The sequence below is a fragment of the Rutidosis leptorrhynchoides genome, chromosome 4 (assembly GCF_046630445.1).
Source record: "Rutidosis leptorrhynchoides isolate AG116_Rl617_1_P2 chromosome 4, CSIRO_AGI_Rlap_v1, whole genome shotgun sequence".
NCBI lineage: Eukaryota > Viridiplantae > Streptophyta > Magnoliopsida > Asterales > Asteraceae > Rutidosis > Rutidosis leptorrhynchoides.
Window position 1 is genome coordinate 120,125,942 of NC_092336.1, and position 17,203 is coordinate 120,143,144.

The window sequence follows — 17,203 nt, forward strand, 5'->3', positions numbered from 1 at the left end:
GAGTAAGATCCAACGGATTAATCTTGGTTTGGCATCTTGTTTTGAAAATAGGTATCTAAGAGCAGAATGGTCGGTATAGACCACCGTTTTTGCTAGAACGAGATATGATCGAAATTTGTCAAAAGCAAAGACAATAGCAAGGAGTTCTTTTTCAGTAGTTGTATAGTTCGTTTGTGCTCCTTGTAACGTCTTACTAGCATAATATATAGGTTGAAATCGTTTTTCAATCCTTTGTCCTAAAACGGCTCCCATTGCAAAATCACTTGCATCGCACATTAATTCAAACGGTAGATTCCAATTTGGTGTTATCATGATCGGCGCATTAGTGAGTTTCTCTTTAAGAATATTAAAAGATTTGATACATTCATCTGAAAAGATGAATGGAGCATCCTTTTCTAGGAGTTTATTCATAGGAGTGGCAATTTTAGAAAAATCTTTTATGAAACGTCGGTAAAAACCGGCATGCCCTAGAAAACTCCTAACTCCTCTAACATTGGTGGGATGTGGAAGTTTAGCAATTACATCTACTTTAGCTCTATCCACTTCAATTCCTTCTTTTGAAATTTTATGTCCAAGAACGATGCCTTCTTTAACCATGAAATGGCATTTCTCCCAATTAAGTACTAGATTTGATTGTTCGCATCTAATAAGCATTCGTTCCAGATTAACTAGACATGATTCAAATGTATCACCGAAGACTGAAAAGTCATCCATGAAAACATCCATGCATTCTTCTATCATGTCGTGAAAAATCGACATCATGCACCTTTGAAAGGTTGCAGGGGCATTGCAAAGTCCAAATTGGCATGCGTTTGTAAGCAAAAGTACCATAAGGGCACGTGAATGTGGTTTTCTCTTGGTCCTCGGGTGCTATTGGAATTTGAAAATATCCTGAAAATCCATCTAGAAAACAATAGTAACTATTTCCGGCTAATCTTTCCAACATTTGATCAATGAAAGGTAAGGGAAAGTGATCTTTTCTGGTGGCGTCATTTAATTTTCTATAATCAATACACACACGCCATCCTGTTACAGTCCTAGTAGGAATAAGCTCATTTTTCTCATTTGTAATGACAGTCATGCCACCCTTCTTAGGCACGCATTGAACTGTGCTTACCCATGGACTATCAGAAATTGGATAAATTAAACCTGCGTCTAGCAGTTTAATAATTTCTTTTTTAACTACATCTTGCATATTAGGATTTAGTCTTCGTTGGCGTTGCACATACGTTTTATGACCTTCTTCCATAAGGATTTTATGTGTGCAATACGAAGGACTTATTCCTTTAATATCATGAATCTTCCATGCAATGGCTGGTTTATGAGCTTTCAACACAGAAATGAGTTGTGATTTCTCATTTTCAGTAAGAGAAGACGATATTATTACAGGTAATTCAGATTCACCATGTAAATAAGCGTATTCCAAATGGTTTGGAAGTGGCTTTAGCCCTAATTTCAGAGGTTCTTCTATCGATGATTTGTATCGATATCTGTCTTCTTCTTTTAGCATTTGAATTTCTTCTGTTGTTGGTTCATATCCATTAGCTATTAGTGTAGCTAACATTTCAGCTTCATCAATTGGTTCATTACCTTCTCCTAAAGAACATTCTCCTGTTCCTTGTAATTCTGGAAATTCTTCTAACAATTCTGCATGTGCATCTATAGTTCGAATATAATAACATGTATCATCTGCAGATTGTGGTTGTTGCATTGCTCTATCAACTGAAAAGGTAACACTCTCGTCCTCTATACTTAGGGTAAATTTCTTACCGAACACATCTATCATTGCTTTAGCCGTGTTTAAGAATGGTCTTCCTAATATGAGAGGAACTTGAGAATCTTCTTCCATGTCCAGAACAACAAAATCTACTGGAAATACTAAAGTACCAACTTTAACTAGCATGTTCTCCATTATCCCTCTAGGATATTTTATTGATCGATCGGCTAGTTGTATACTTATTCTAGTTGGTTTCAATTCTCCAAGGTCTAGTTTAGCGTATAGTGAATATGGCATTAGATTTATACTAGCACCTAAGTCTGTCAATGCTTCTATTGAACTAAGACTACCCAGAAAACATGGAATTGTGAAACTTCCTGGATCAGATAATTTTTCTGGTATCTTATTCAACAGCACTGCTGAACAATTAGCATTCATGGTAACAGCCGAGAGTTCTTCCATTTTCTTTCTATTTGAGATTAGATCTTTCAAGAATTTAGTATATCTAGGCATTCCTGAAATCACATCAATGAAAGGAAGATTTACATTTATCTGTTTAAACATATCCAAGAATTTGGATTGCTCGGCTTCAAGTTTCTCTTTCTTCATTTTACTCGGGTAAGGAAGTGGTGGTTGGTATGGTTTAACATAAGGTTTAGCCTTAACTGTGTTATCTTCATTAACCTTCTCAACTACCGGTTCTTTTTCCTTATCTTGATCAGGTTGTGGTTCTTGTGGAGTAGGAATAGCTTCATCAGAAGTTACAGGTATTTCAGGTGGTTTAAGTGTTGTACCACTTCTTGTGGTAATGGCTTTAGCTGTTTCATTCCGGGGGTTAGCATTTGTATCACTAGGTAAACTTCCCGGTTTTCTTTCACCTATTAACCTTGCTAGGTTACTTACTTCTTGTTTCAGATTTTGAATAGAAGCTTGTTGATTTCTAAATGCTTGAGCATTTTGTTCATTAGTTTGTTTTTGAGATGTGAAAAACTGCGTTTGAGTTTCAACTAGCTTCGTCATCATATCTTCTAAATTCGGCTTTTTATCATCGGTTTGTTGTGGTGGTTTATTTTGAAAATTAGGTCTTTGCTGATTGTAAGTATTATTGGATACTTGTTGATTGCTAGGACCTTGTTGGTTGTTGTATGGAATATTTTGGTTATAGTTCTGGTTTTGATTGTAGATCGGTCTTTGCGGTTGATAATTATTCTGATAATTATTTCCAGGCCTTTGGTTTATGTATGAAATATTCTCTCTTTGTTCCATTGTTAGTTCAATACTGAGACAATCTTTTGTCAAATGTGGTCCTCCACACTACTCACAACTAATTCGTATTGAGTGAATATCTTTAGTCATCTTTTCCATTCGTCTCTCGACAACATCTATCTTTGCGGAAATGGAATCTAAGTCATGGCTAGAATCGGCTCTAGCTGCTTTAGATGATCTAACGATATCTTTTTCTTGGTGCCACTCATGTGAGTGGGAAGCAGTGTTATCAATAATTTTGTAAGCATCAGTTTCGGTTTTCTTCATAATAGAACCACCAGCTGCTATATCTATGTCTTTCCATGTAGTGATGTCGCATCCTTGGTAGAATATTTGTACTATTTGACAGGTATCTAAACCATGTTGCGGACATCCTCTTAATAACTTTCCAAATCTTGTCCACGCCTCATATAGAGTTTCATTTGGCTTCTGTGTGAACGTAACAATTTCTGCTTGAAGTCTTACGGCTTTAGATGCAGGAAAGAATTGTTTAAAAAAATTTTCAACTAAAACGTCCCATGTATCAATCGCCCCTTCAGGTAACGATTCCAACCAATCTTTGGCTTCTCCCTTTAAAGTCCAGGGAAATAACATGAGATATATCTGTTCATCCTCAACTTCTCTTATTTTAAATAGTGTGCAGATCCTATTAAAGGTACGAAGATGTTCATTTGGATCTTCCTTTGGAGCACCACTAAATTGGCATTGATTAGTCACCATGTGTAGAATTTGTCCTTTGATTTCATAATCTGGCGCATTAATTTCTGGATGAGTAATTGCGTGACCTTGGCCAGTGCGTTTAGCTCTCATTCGGTCTTCCATACTTAAAGGTTCCAGATTCTCCATAATTGAATTTGTTGAATCGGAATCACTAGAGGATTCTGATTTAATGGTTCGTTCCTCAACAATCTCTGTTTGAATGATTGGTGGTTCCGGAGGAAAGTTTAGTGGTTCAGGATCTATGAATCGTCCCTGAATATTCTCCGGATTCTCAATTGTGAGGTCGGGTTCAAAAAATGGATTATCGGAAATTTGAACTGGAGTACTTGGTCGACTGGATGACGATTCTAAAGAAAAATCAACGGCGGTAATATTTGCTAAATGTCTTGATCTAGTTACAGGTGGTGAACGTACAAAAGGTGGTGAACGTCTTGCTCGGTGCATTCACTGAATATCCTAGTAGTTTTTAAAAGGAAAGAAAAATTATATAAGTTATCCAATCAATAGACTTTTCTGATTTTGCCCATGTTTCGAATAGCCAAAAGATGCAGCAGAGGGGCAGGATTCGTTTGGTCTCAATATAATTGAGGACTGTTTGGCTCCAATAACCCGGTCCACGTACAAATCCAACTATTACTACGAACCAGAAAATTTTGATGTCTATCAATTTAACCACTTAAAATAAATTTTCGTAATTTTAAGAAATTTAGATAAGAAGTAGAATAAAAATCTATGTCCTAAAAACTAGAATAGCGAGAAATAAGAAAGAAAAAGAGTGTGTCGAAAAAGGTCGAAAAAGAAAAATGGTTGAAAAATAAAAGGTGACGGAAAAATAAAAGAAACTTATAAAACTTAAAAACACTTGACTAACCTAACCTTATTACCACAACTAACTTAAAATTATAATCGCAAATTGAGATTACTAATTGGAATGATAATTGATACATAGGTAAAAGTCGTCTAAAAATATTAAAGCTTACAAGAAAAACTATATCCCAAATGGAAATAACTTAAAAAGAAACTAAAACTTAAAAAGGCGTCGCAAAATTCTAAAGCACTTAAATCTTAGTCTAAAGAAAAAGCGCTTAAGGAATTCTACGGCAAAGCCTAAAAATCTAGAAGTAAAAATAACTATGGCAAAAACTAAGTTTAAAACTAAATATGAGCTAAAAATACAAATATTACGCTAAAACGATTAAAAAGGGACAAAATATAAAAATATACAAAAAGTTGTAAAAAGTACAAATTTTATAAAAATATTATTTTTATATTAATTATTTATTAAAACTATTAATTTTACAATTTAATTAAACTACTTTAACTAAAATATAAATTAAATAAAAAGTAAAACTAATTATAATAATAATAAGTAATTAGGGTTAATAATAATAATAATTAATAATTACTCCGTATTTAATGCGAATTAGGGTTTCAGTCACGGGTGTCAGGGCTGCTCCGCGAGTCGCGGTATTTGAGGCTGCAAACTCCGCGAGTCGCGGGGTTCCAATTTTCAACTCAGGTACAGTTTAAAATTCGACGCGTTTTTTATTTATTTATTTTATTTTATATTTTTCTGTTTTCTGTTTTAAAATCTAAAATATTTATATAATAAAAACTTATATTTAAAAACTAAAATAAAAATAGAACTACTTTATAATTTTAAAAATATCTTAAAAATAGATTTATATATATATTAATTTTTTTTTCATTTTTTTTATGTTCTAAATAAACACAAAATATTTAAATAAAACTTATATTTTTATAAAATACAAATAAAGAAACTTTACAAAACTTAAATATTTAATAAATTCTTAAAAATATTTATATTTTGTTTTCTTTTTATGTTTTCGAATAATTAAAAACGTATTTTTACAAAAGTGAATTTTAATAAAAGTAAACTAAAAATAAAAATCTTTTTTTTTTAATTATATTTAGCGTTGCGCTTTCGGCGTTTAAGATTCCCCGGCAGCGGCGCCAAAAATACTTGATGTTATGCGAGGTGTATATAAAATAGCTTTATATTTTACAAGGAAATACTATTAAATACGATACAATTTTACACAAGATATTTATTTATTTATAGAATGGATATACTTAAACCTTGCTACAACACTTATAGGCAGTGTACCTAATCGTACAGTAGTGTAGTTTTTAGTAAGTCCGGTTCGTTCCACAGGGAAAATCTTTAAACAAAGCTTAACGCTATATTAGTTTACTTTTATAAAAATACAAATATATATATAAGTAATATTATTATTATAAAGGGGGGTTTTACCGTTTAATGACCGGTTTGTCGATTTTAAAACTTTAGTCGCAGTTAAAACCAAATGTAAAATATTAAAAGGACTTTAATTTAAAGTGTAAATTAAATAACGATAATGAAATTGCAAATAATAAAAGTGCGATAAAATAAACTTGCGATAATTAAAAAGTACGATAATTAAAAGTGCAATTAAATACAATAACAATAAATAAAAATGCGATAATTAGAAGTGCAATTAAATATAAAATAAAGGAAATTAAATATGAAATAAAAGAATTATGCTTATTTAAACTTCCGTAATCATGATGTTTGACGTGTTGATTTTAGTTTTATGCCCATGGGTTAATTGTCCTTTGTCCTGGATTATTTAATATGTCCATACGGATTTGTCCATAATAGTCCATCAGTCATAAATATAAATAGCGAAAGCCTTCGACAAATTATTCTTATTCCCGAAGTCAAATATTCCAACTAATTGGGGATTCGAATTGTAACAAGGTTTTAATACTTTGTTTAATGAATACACCAGGTTATCGACTGCGTGTAAACCAAGGTTTTACTACTTTGTTAACAATTACACCAATTACCCTTGAATGTAATTCACCCCTGTTTCAACAAGTCTATTAACTATTAATCCAATTCCGTGTCCGGTAAAATGAATAATTATTGGTATTTATAGATATCCCGCCCACCGTACCCAGTCAAGCGTATGTGGTTATATATAAATACGTCGAATTATAAGTTTGTATATTAAATTAACAAGGTATTGTTTAGTTAATATAAAACTCATTAATAGCCCATAGTCTAATTTCCACAAGTGTCGTTCTTTTATCCAAACCCCAATTATGGTACAAGGCCCAATTACCCAATTTTAGTAATTAGCCCAACATCATGATTACTTCGGATTAAATAAGCATAATAATAACTTAGCTACGAGACATTAAATTAAAAAGGTTGAACATAACTTACAATGATTAAAAATAGCGTAGCGTTACACGGACAGAATTTCGACTTACACCCTTACAACATTCGCTAACATACCCTTATTATTAGAATTATAATTAAAATTAAAATTAAAATATAAATATAAATATATTTACGTATACATATATAGAGAGAGATTTAATTATGGATGAAAAAATGATCAGAATTCGTTGGGCTTTATAGGGAGTTTCAGTTTTTGGGGCTCCGCGACTCGCGGCCCATTCCTTCTTCAAACTCCGCGAGTCGCGGAGTTTGCACTCCATTTTGGCTCTTTGTTTACCGACGGTTTATTATATAAATATAATATAAATATAATTTATATAATTAATTATATATTATATTATATTTATATACATAGTTAACTTGTAATTTTTAGTCCGTTGCGTCGAGCGTTGAGAGTTGACTCTGGTCCCGGTTCCGGATTTTTGAACGTCCTTGCGTACAATTTAATATCTTGTACTTTGCGTTTTGAATCTTGTACTCTTGTAATTTCGAGACGTTTCTTATCAATAATTGGAACCTCTTTGATTGTCTTTTATACTTTTGAGCTTTTTGGTCGTTTGCGTCTTCAATTCGTCGAATCTGTCTTTTGTCTTCACCTTTTATTATTTAAACGAATATCACTTGTAAATAGAACAATTGCAACTAAAAGCTTGTCTTTCTTGAGGAATAATGCTATGAAATATATGTTCGTTTTTAGCATTATCAGTTATATTAATAATTTATAAGTGTCATTATTTATTTATATTTTCATTTTATATATATAAATGTTAATATAGTTAAGTTAGGTGTACTAAGTATATATAAGATCTTAATTTTTATAATTTTTACCTTAATAGCTTCGTTAAATCTTTTATTTTAGTAATCATAATTATTTTATAAAAAAAAAGAATATAGATAATACTGATAATAATATTAATGTTAGTTTTAATAAGAGTAAAATAATAATTTTTAACAAAAATGATAATAATGATAACACTTTTTAATAATAACAATACTAATATGATAGTCATATTGATAATAATAATGATCATACTTATAATAATATTTATGTTACTACTAATAACCATAATGGTACTAAAATGACACTATGTTTAATATTTATGAAAACAATAATGAATTATATTATTTTCATAATAATTATAATATTAATAATCATAATCATAAAAATGATAATAATACTACAATGACAATTTTAATAATAATAATAACATTAATGATGCTTATAATAATAATAATTGTTATAATACTTAATACTTATAATTATGATAAAACTAATAGTTATTATAATTCTTATAACACTATTAATAACAACAATAATAATAATAATAATCATAATCATAATCATAATCATAATAATAATAATAATAATAATAATAATAATAATAATAATAATAATAATAATAATAAAAATAATAATAATAATAATAATAATAATAATAATAATAATAATAATAATAATAATAATAATAATAATAATTGAAATAAGAGTAATAAGAATATACCCTTTAAAAGCACTTTGTAAAAAAAAAATAGCCCGAGACCAGGCTCGAACCCGAGACCTCTCGTTCCACAACCTATTGCTTAACCATCCGTCTGTCTGTTCTTTTTCTCAAATATATTGGATTTCAATTATACTTAACACTAATCTACTGATATCCCTTTCTTCTTCACCTCAATTCCCAATTGACCAGACCAGGGATCGATTCACACTAGTATTACTTTACACAATTAGTTTTAGAACGCAGAAACTATCAGTGATAGATTATGCTAATTAAAACAACAGATTAATTAATTAAAAGCTGCTAATCAGGAAGAAAATAGACCCGTTGGAACTCAAAATCAAATTCAAGTTTAGAGGTTGTTTTAGGTCACGATCATAAAATGAAAAATGTTTCAAAACCCTCCTGGAAACTATTGGAACTATCAATTTAATCTATATTTAAACAGAAAGCTTGAATTTGGCTGAAGAACAATCGTTGACTTTATGATTTTAAAACTTTGACCCTTAAATTCGAAGTGAATAAAAAGAATTGGAAGCTTATATTTTGCAGATAGTTTAAACAAAATATTCCTAACAAAACCACGTTTACACATTTTGAAATCTATTTTGAATTCGAGCTGTTTAATAAATGGAACAAGAATAGAGCAGGTACTGCTGTTCTTCCCATTTTCTGATTAAAACCGATGATTTGAAAGCTGTAAAAGGATAATTGAAGTTGTTAATTGATATTGTAGGTTGTCTGGTGTTGTTTACTCTAAATTTGATTGAGTCATATAGTCTTAAAAAGGTTGACAGAATCATAATCAGAGAAATAAATAAAAAAAATAAATAAATAAAGCAGATGTGTAATTGTGACAGGTTTTGGATTATCTCAGTGTTTGGAATCGTTTGTAATCAATCAGAGATAATAAGTCACATATATAACAGTTAGACAGCTAAGTATAATAGATTGAATTTAATTTTAAATATAAAACTTAATTTTTAATAATAATAATCCTATTAATAAATAATAAGAACAATACTGAATATTATTAATAATAACATAATAATATTAATAATAATATTAACAATTCTAATAATTGTATTAATTTTAATTATCTTAATAATAATAATGCTACTATTAATAACAATAAATAATAATGTTTCTGATAAACATAAAAAAAAATGTTGATATTAGTATTGTTTTAATGATAAAGTTAATTGTAATGACATAATTAATATTACTACTGATAAGGATAGTAATTCGTATTATTAAATAATATAACTTATATAAAATGATAATAGTAATACTATACCAGTTTGCACATATCGAATTTCATATTTATATCATAATATTATTAATATTGATATTTATTCTAATAGCAATGAAAGTAAGAATATTTAATAATCATAATTATAACTTTTTATTAAATTTTTCCTTATTTATACATTATACATATGTTACAATAATTAGAAATCATATATAGTCATGATAATATCATACATAAATTTCTTTTAATAGTAATTTAGTTACTTAAATTATTATTTTTACATTTTTAATTCTAATTGATTAAATGTATTCTATTAATTCAAATTATTAGATACATATATATATATATATATATATATATATATATATATATATATATATATATATATATATATATATATATATATATATATATATATATATATATATATATATATATATATATATATATTTGTAACAATTTGTTCGTGAATCGTCGGTAATGGTCGAATAGTAATTACATACATGAATATAGTTTTCAAGACTCAATATAACAGGCTTTGCTTAACGTGTCGAAATCAATTAAGATTAAGTTTAATTTTGGTCGGAAATTCCCGGGTCATCACAGTACCTACCCGGTAAAGAAATTTCGTCCCGAAATTTGAGTGAGGTCGTCATGGCTAACAATAAATATGTTTTTTCTTGACGAATATGAGCTGATAAATAGAGTTTTCATCATTACAGAATAATACAGATAAAATAATTCGATTATTCGAAGAGCACGAATGAAACTATCATGAGAGAGGTCCCAACGGGCATCGTCCACCTTCGCCCAAAAACTTGCCCAAATTTTTAGCCGTTAGTAAAATAAAAAAAAATTTCAACGGCTATCCCAACGGTCACTTTTACACTATAAAAACACCAACCATATACTTCATTTTATACACTCAAACATATATTTCTTTTATCTTTCCACCTTTCTCAAAATCAAAATCAAACACTCCCAAACTGCAAAATGTTAACACTTCCCCCAATGATTGTTTCATTCGATGTTCATTACGGAGGTGATTTCCGTAATCAAATGAAGGAATATAAGTGGGGTGACAGTATTTCGTTTGAAGATATCGACATTTGTGATGTTGGTTTACAAGACTTGCTATCCTTTCTGAAGGAAAAAGTTCCGTGTGAATTCACGTCTGTGTTCTTTTATAAAGACGATTATGATGCGGATTGTAGGGCAAGTTTTCTGTGTACCGATGATCAATGGTACTTTATAAAAGATACTATTGAAGATCGCGGTAAACGCATTTCTTTGTATGCGGTTCTTGAAGATGAAGAGACGTTGGGTTATCGTTACCTCGATGAATCAGCTGAAGCAGCAGTTGAGTCATCAAGAGAAATACCGATGTCTCCAGAGTACCTCACGGATGGTGAAATGACTGGTGAACGCTACTTTGCAGATGACAATTGACGACGACGAGTAGTTTGATTGTAATCTTTTAATTTTTAATTGTCGTGATGTTTTAATTTTTAATTATTGTAATTTCAGTGTTGTTGTCGAGTTTTATATCTTCCTTTATGTTTCGGAGCTCTTCATCTATTTAATCTCCTCTCGATCTCTAGTAAAACGAGTAATGGTCTAGAATTTGTAAGTATGGAGTTTCGAATGAATTTAATGTTATAATCAAGAAAGAACGTAATAGCACGATTTGATTCGTCAAATTACCAGAATCATTGAGAATAGAGCTATCAAGAACATACTTTCTTGATATGTTCAGAAGTTAATTAGAATGAAAGAGTTATGTAACATGACACATGATAGTGGTATGATCTACTGTGAACCATCATGTCTCATTAGAACTCAGCATGACTTACTGTAATATAATCACGTTGATCAAGTGTCATTATATTATACTAACTCATGCATCAGTTCCCAACATTACTTCAATAACATTCATATTTTAAGCTCGAAAGTTTACAGAATATAGAAACTAACAGTTTCTATATGATGTAACACTGATAGCACGAAGAGATAAATGATTTCAGATAAGAATAATTATGAAAATATCTTCAGAAATATGGAGGATATTTATAATGAAAGATATGATGATACCTTGGAATTTCTAATATCGAAGGATGATGAAGAAGATTTATCCGTAAGGGTTTAGATTCGGAAGCAAGGAATTAGCTAAAGATTTCATCAGAAACAGAATCATTTGGATTCTTTGAAGTCAAACTTATTCTTTGTGATTTGTCCACGGCTTCCTTTATAGTTTCGCATAATCCGCCTTTCGGTAATAGATTTTCTATTGAATGTTTCCAATATAATGATACACAGGAAGCACGAAGAGGTATATAATTTCGGACAAGAATATTTACGAAAATATCCTCAGAAATATCGAAGATATTGATGATGATATTTTGGAATTTCTAAGTTCGATGGTTGATAGATAAAGATTTTCCGTAAAATTTTAACATGACTTCGGAGCAAGATATTCTCTACAGATTTCAACGGATCCAGAATTACCTAGATTCTTTGAATATAGGGTATGGTCCTTGTATTTGTCCTTGGTCTCCTTCTTAGTTAGCTCAATCCGTTTTCCAATTCCAACTTTCTGAGGTTTTCCAACATACTATTAGTTATCATCAAACTTATGATGATTAAGGTCGTTTACGGTTGTTTATAGTTTCTGCTGCTTCATTCAGCTTTTTCAACATTCAGAGTATTGATTTGTGACTGAGTGTTTTTCAGAATTTCAGAATGAGATATCATAATTCTAAGAGATAAATATCATACATATAACTGTTGATGTAGATATGCTGTGAGTTTTCAAAGTACTGATTGCTGATTCCCGGTAATTGGTATGGCAGTTCTCGTTACAAGATGCAGATGATTATATAATGGGGTTTCAGTGAATAAATATAATGATTTGTCAGAGAGATTTAAGCCAAGAAGCAACGAGGTTGTTGGTACGTCTGCTGGTAATATGGTGGAATATAAAAGAATTCTCCGGTATCAAAAGGGTAATCGTATATATTAGGATTATAGTAAGGCTACTTCGAATGAAAAGTCGAAGTTGACTTGCTGGAGCTGTGACAAAATTGGCTACTTTGAAAAGGGATCGCAAAGTTATTTTTGCTAATAATTGCCAAAGGATCTGACACGGCTACGTGTTAAACTTTTACTCAGTTGCCGAGAGTTTCTCAGGTGCGATACTATATACATAATTCTTTCCTTCCGTAGATGAAGTTCGGTAGGTTCATCCTCTCGTTTGAGGTGTTTTCAGGAATTATGAGAGGTTTGAACGCAGATCGTAATCGTCATGATACAAATGAGGTTTAAGATGAAATCAAGTGGCAAAATTGAAGAATTGTTTAGTTTCATATGTTATAGTCAATATTTTAATTCATTTTAATTGTCCAATGTTGATAGTCTTCAGTTGATAGTCCACAGTTAGCAGTGTACAAATAATAATTCATATATAGTTTACTATATAATATTCGAATTAATTAATACGTATCGTGACCCGTGTACATGTCTCAGACTCGATCACAACTCAAACTATATATATTATTGTAAAATCAACCTCAACCCTGTATAGCTAACTCCCGCATTACTGCATATAGAGTGTCTATGGTTATTCCAAATAATATATATAGATGGGTCGATATGATATGTCAAAACCTTGTATACGTGTCCCGACATTTAATGTGCATAAAATAAATAACAGAATTTAAATGACGATAAATAAAGTGCGTAAAGTAAATAACAGAAATTAAATGACGATAAATAAAATTGCGATAATTAAATTGCGATAAATAAACTGCGATAAATAAAATGTAATCAGTTAGCTAGGAACACTTAGCTGGAAACAGTTAGCGTGGATTCTTAACAAAATTTCTCATAGTTAATTTGTTTGTTTCTAACAAATTTTATTTTGTCCAATGTTTTCTTCATTATGCCACTTGTTGGATTATGATAAATCAAAATCCAAATATGAAATTGGATGAATATGGTTATTCTGTGGTGAACGGATTTGTATATCGGTGGATGTAAGTAGGATAGTATATGACTGTTGAAACAGATTCGAAGAACGTACAATGTAACTTATTAATGTGAAATTTAAATATTCCTCGGGTATTACCTACTCGTTAAAATATTTTCACCATTAACAGTTTGTACAAGAGAATTTTTAATTACAATCTTTATGAAAACATATATATATATATATATATATATATATATATATATATATATATATATATATATATATATATATATATATATATATATATATATATATTCTTCAGAATGTATTCATGGATTTAATGAGTTAATATGATATTAAACTCATTTGCTTTTCGGTTGGGACTAGAATAAATAATCTCTAAAACTTTAGAGATTACATATTCGCCATGTCGAACGAAGATAAATGAGGTAGAACGATACGTAGAACGAAGATCATACTCAAAGTACAGATGATGATATTGAAGCATGGATTGTTGATGGTACTGGTGCTGTTATTAATGGTACTGTTGGTGCCGATGATGTTGTTGAAGCTGGTAGATTTTACACCATATTCTCCATTGATTACTCGAGCGCGAAGTTCACTAACTTCTTCTATTATTCCGGGATGATTGTCGGTCAGAACGAGCGGGTGAATAAGGTTTAGAATCTGAGATAGTATATGATCGTGACGAGATACTCTGAAAATAAAAGAGAAAATGGTGGCTCGAACAGGTTCGCCAGTAAACGCTTCAGGTTCATTGTCGAGAGGTGAATTCGGTTGGTGGAAGGGATCGCCTTCTGCGCGTCTCCATTGATTAAGTCAACTACGAATCCATCAGATGAATTGGGGATGGATGATTGGTTGATTCATTCTGGTGACGTTGCTTCCGGAGCTTAGATGACTATCCATTCGGAATAACTGTCGGGATAACTATCGGAATAACTGTCAGAATCCGAGGGACTCGAACTAGTTGAAGGATTCATCTCGTACGATCAGATGAAGGATTTTCGATAAGAAATAGATTATAGGATGTAGATTAGTATCCTGCTATACATCATTTACATATGCATATGTAATACTAAAATCTCATAAGTTACGGAGGAATCTACGAAAGCTGTCAGGTAAAGATAACAATAACAGATACGCTAAGATATGAATTAGCAGATACGCTAAGATATGAATTTTGTCTATACATTATTCATGCAGTCAATGCAATAAGATGTGTCTAGACTAAGAATAATAAGCAGGTAATTTACTAAGGATGATAATCAAATGATTTCTGACAAAAATGATAAGCAAAACTTTTGACATGCAGACACGGTCGAAGTCCAGACTCACTAATGCATCCTAACGACTTATCAGTTATACACACTAATACAGACCTGGCTCGCTAAGACCAGCGCTCTGATACCAACTGAAAGGACCCATTCTAATCCATCCGGACGAAGTCCATATCGATTATAAACGATTCACAACAGTTGATTACATCGCGAGGTACTTGACCTCTATATGATACATTTTACAAACATTGCATTCGTTTTTAAAAGACAAACTTTCATTTACATCGACAGTTGACAGACATGCATACTATTTCATAATATATCCAAATATAATTGACTTAATAATAATCTTGATGAACTCAACGACTCGAATGCAACGTCTTTTGAAATATGTCATGAATGACTCCAAGTAATATCTTTTAAATGATCAAATGCACAACTGAAGATTTCTTTCATACCTGAGAATAAACATGCTTTCAAGTGTCAACCAAAAGGTTGGTGAGTTCATTAGTTTAGCATAAATAATCATTTCATAATTTTAATAGACCACAAGATTTCATATTTCCATTTCTCATAAACATACGTCCCATGCATAGAGACAAAATATCATTCATATAGATTGAACACCTGGTAACAAACATTCACAATATGCATATAAGAATATCCCCATCATTCCAGGATCCTCCTTCGGACATGATATAAATTTTGAAGTACTAAAGCATCCGGTACTTTGGATGGGGCTTGTTGGGCCCGATAGATCTATCTTTAGAGTTCGCGTCAATTAGGGTGTATGTTACCTAATTCTTAGATTACCAGACTTAATAAAAAGGGGCATATTTGATTTCGATCATTCAACCATATAATGTAGTTTTGATTACTTGTGTCTATTTCGTAAAAACATTTATAAAAATTGCGCATGTATTCTCAGCCCAAAAATATAAAGGGTAAAAAGGTAAATGAAACTCACCTATTGTATTTTGTAGTAAAAATACATATGACAATATTGAATAACTGAACAATGCAGCGTTGGCCTCGGATTCACGAACCTATATCATTTATATATGTATTAAAACATATACTTGTGATCGAATAAATACATTTATTATTAATGATGTATTTGTTATATTAATAATTTATAAGTGTCATTATTTATTTATATTTTCATTTTATATATATAAATGTTAATATAGTTAAGTTAGGTGTACTAAGTATATATAAGATCTTTATTTTTATAATTATAACCCTAATAGCTTCGTTAAATCTTTTATTTTAGTAATCATAATTATTTTATAAAAAAAAGAATATAGATAATACTGATAATAATAATAATGTTAGTTTTAATAAGAGTAAAATAATAATTTTTTAACAAAAATGATAATAATGATAACACTTTTTAATAATAACAATACTAATATGATAGTCATATTGATAATAATAATGATCATACTTATAATAATATTTATGTTACTACTAATAACCATAATGGTACTAAAATGACACTATGTTTAATATTTATGAAAACAATAATGAATTATATTATTTTCATAATAATTATAATATTAATAATCATAATCATAAAAATGATAATAATACTACAATGACAATTTTAATAATAATAATAACATTAATGATGCTTATAATAATAATAATTGTTATAATACTTAATACTTATAATTATGATAAAACTAATAGTTATTATAATTCTTATAACACTATTAATAACAACAACAATAATAATAATAATCATAATCATAATCATAATCATAATAATAATAATAATAAAAATAATAATAATAATAATAATAATAATAATAATAATAATAATAATAATAATAATAATAATAATTGAAATAAGAGTAATAAGAATATACCCTTTAAAAGCACTTTGTAAAAAAAATAGCCCGAGACCAGGCTCGAACCCGAGACCTCTCGTTCCACAACCTATTGCTTAACCATCTTTCTGTCTGTTCTTTTTCTCAAATATATTGGATTTCAATTATACTTAACACTAATCTACTGATATCCCTTTCTTCTTCACCTCAATTCCCAATTGACCAGACCAGGGATCGATTCACACTAGTATTACTTTACACAATTAGTTTTAGAACGCAGAAACTATCAGTGATAGATTATGCTAATTAAAACAACAGATTAATTAATTAAAAGCTGCTAATCAGGAAGAAAATAGACCCGTTGGAACTCAAAATCAAATTCAAGTTTAGAGGTTGTTT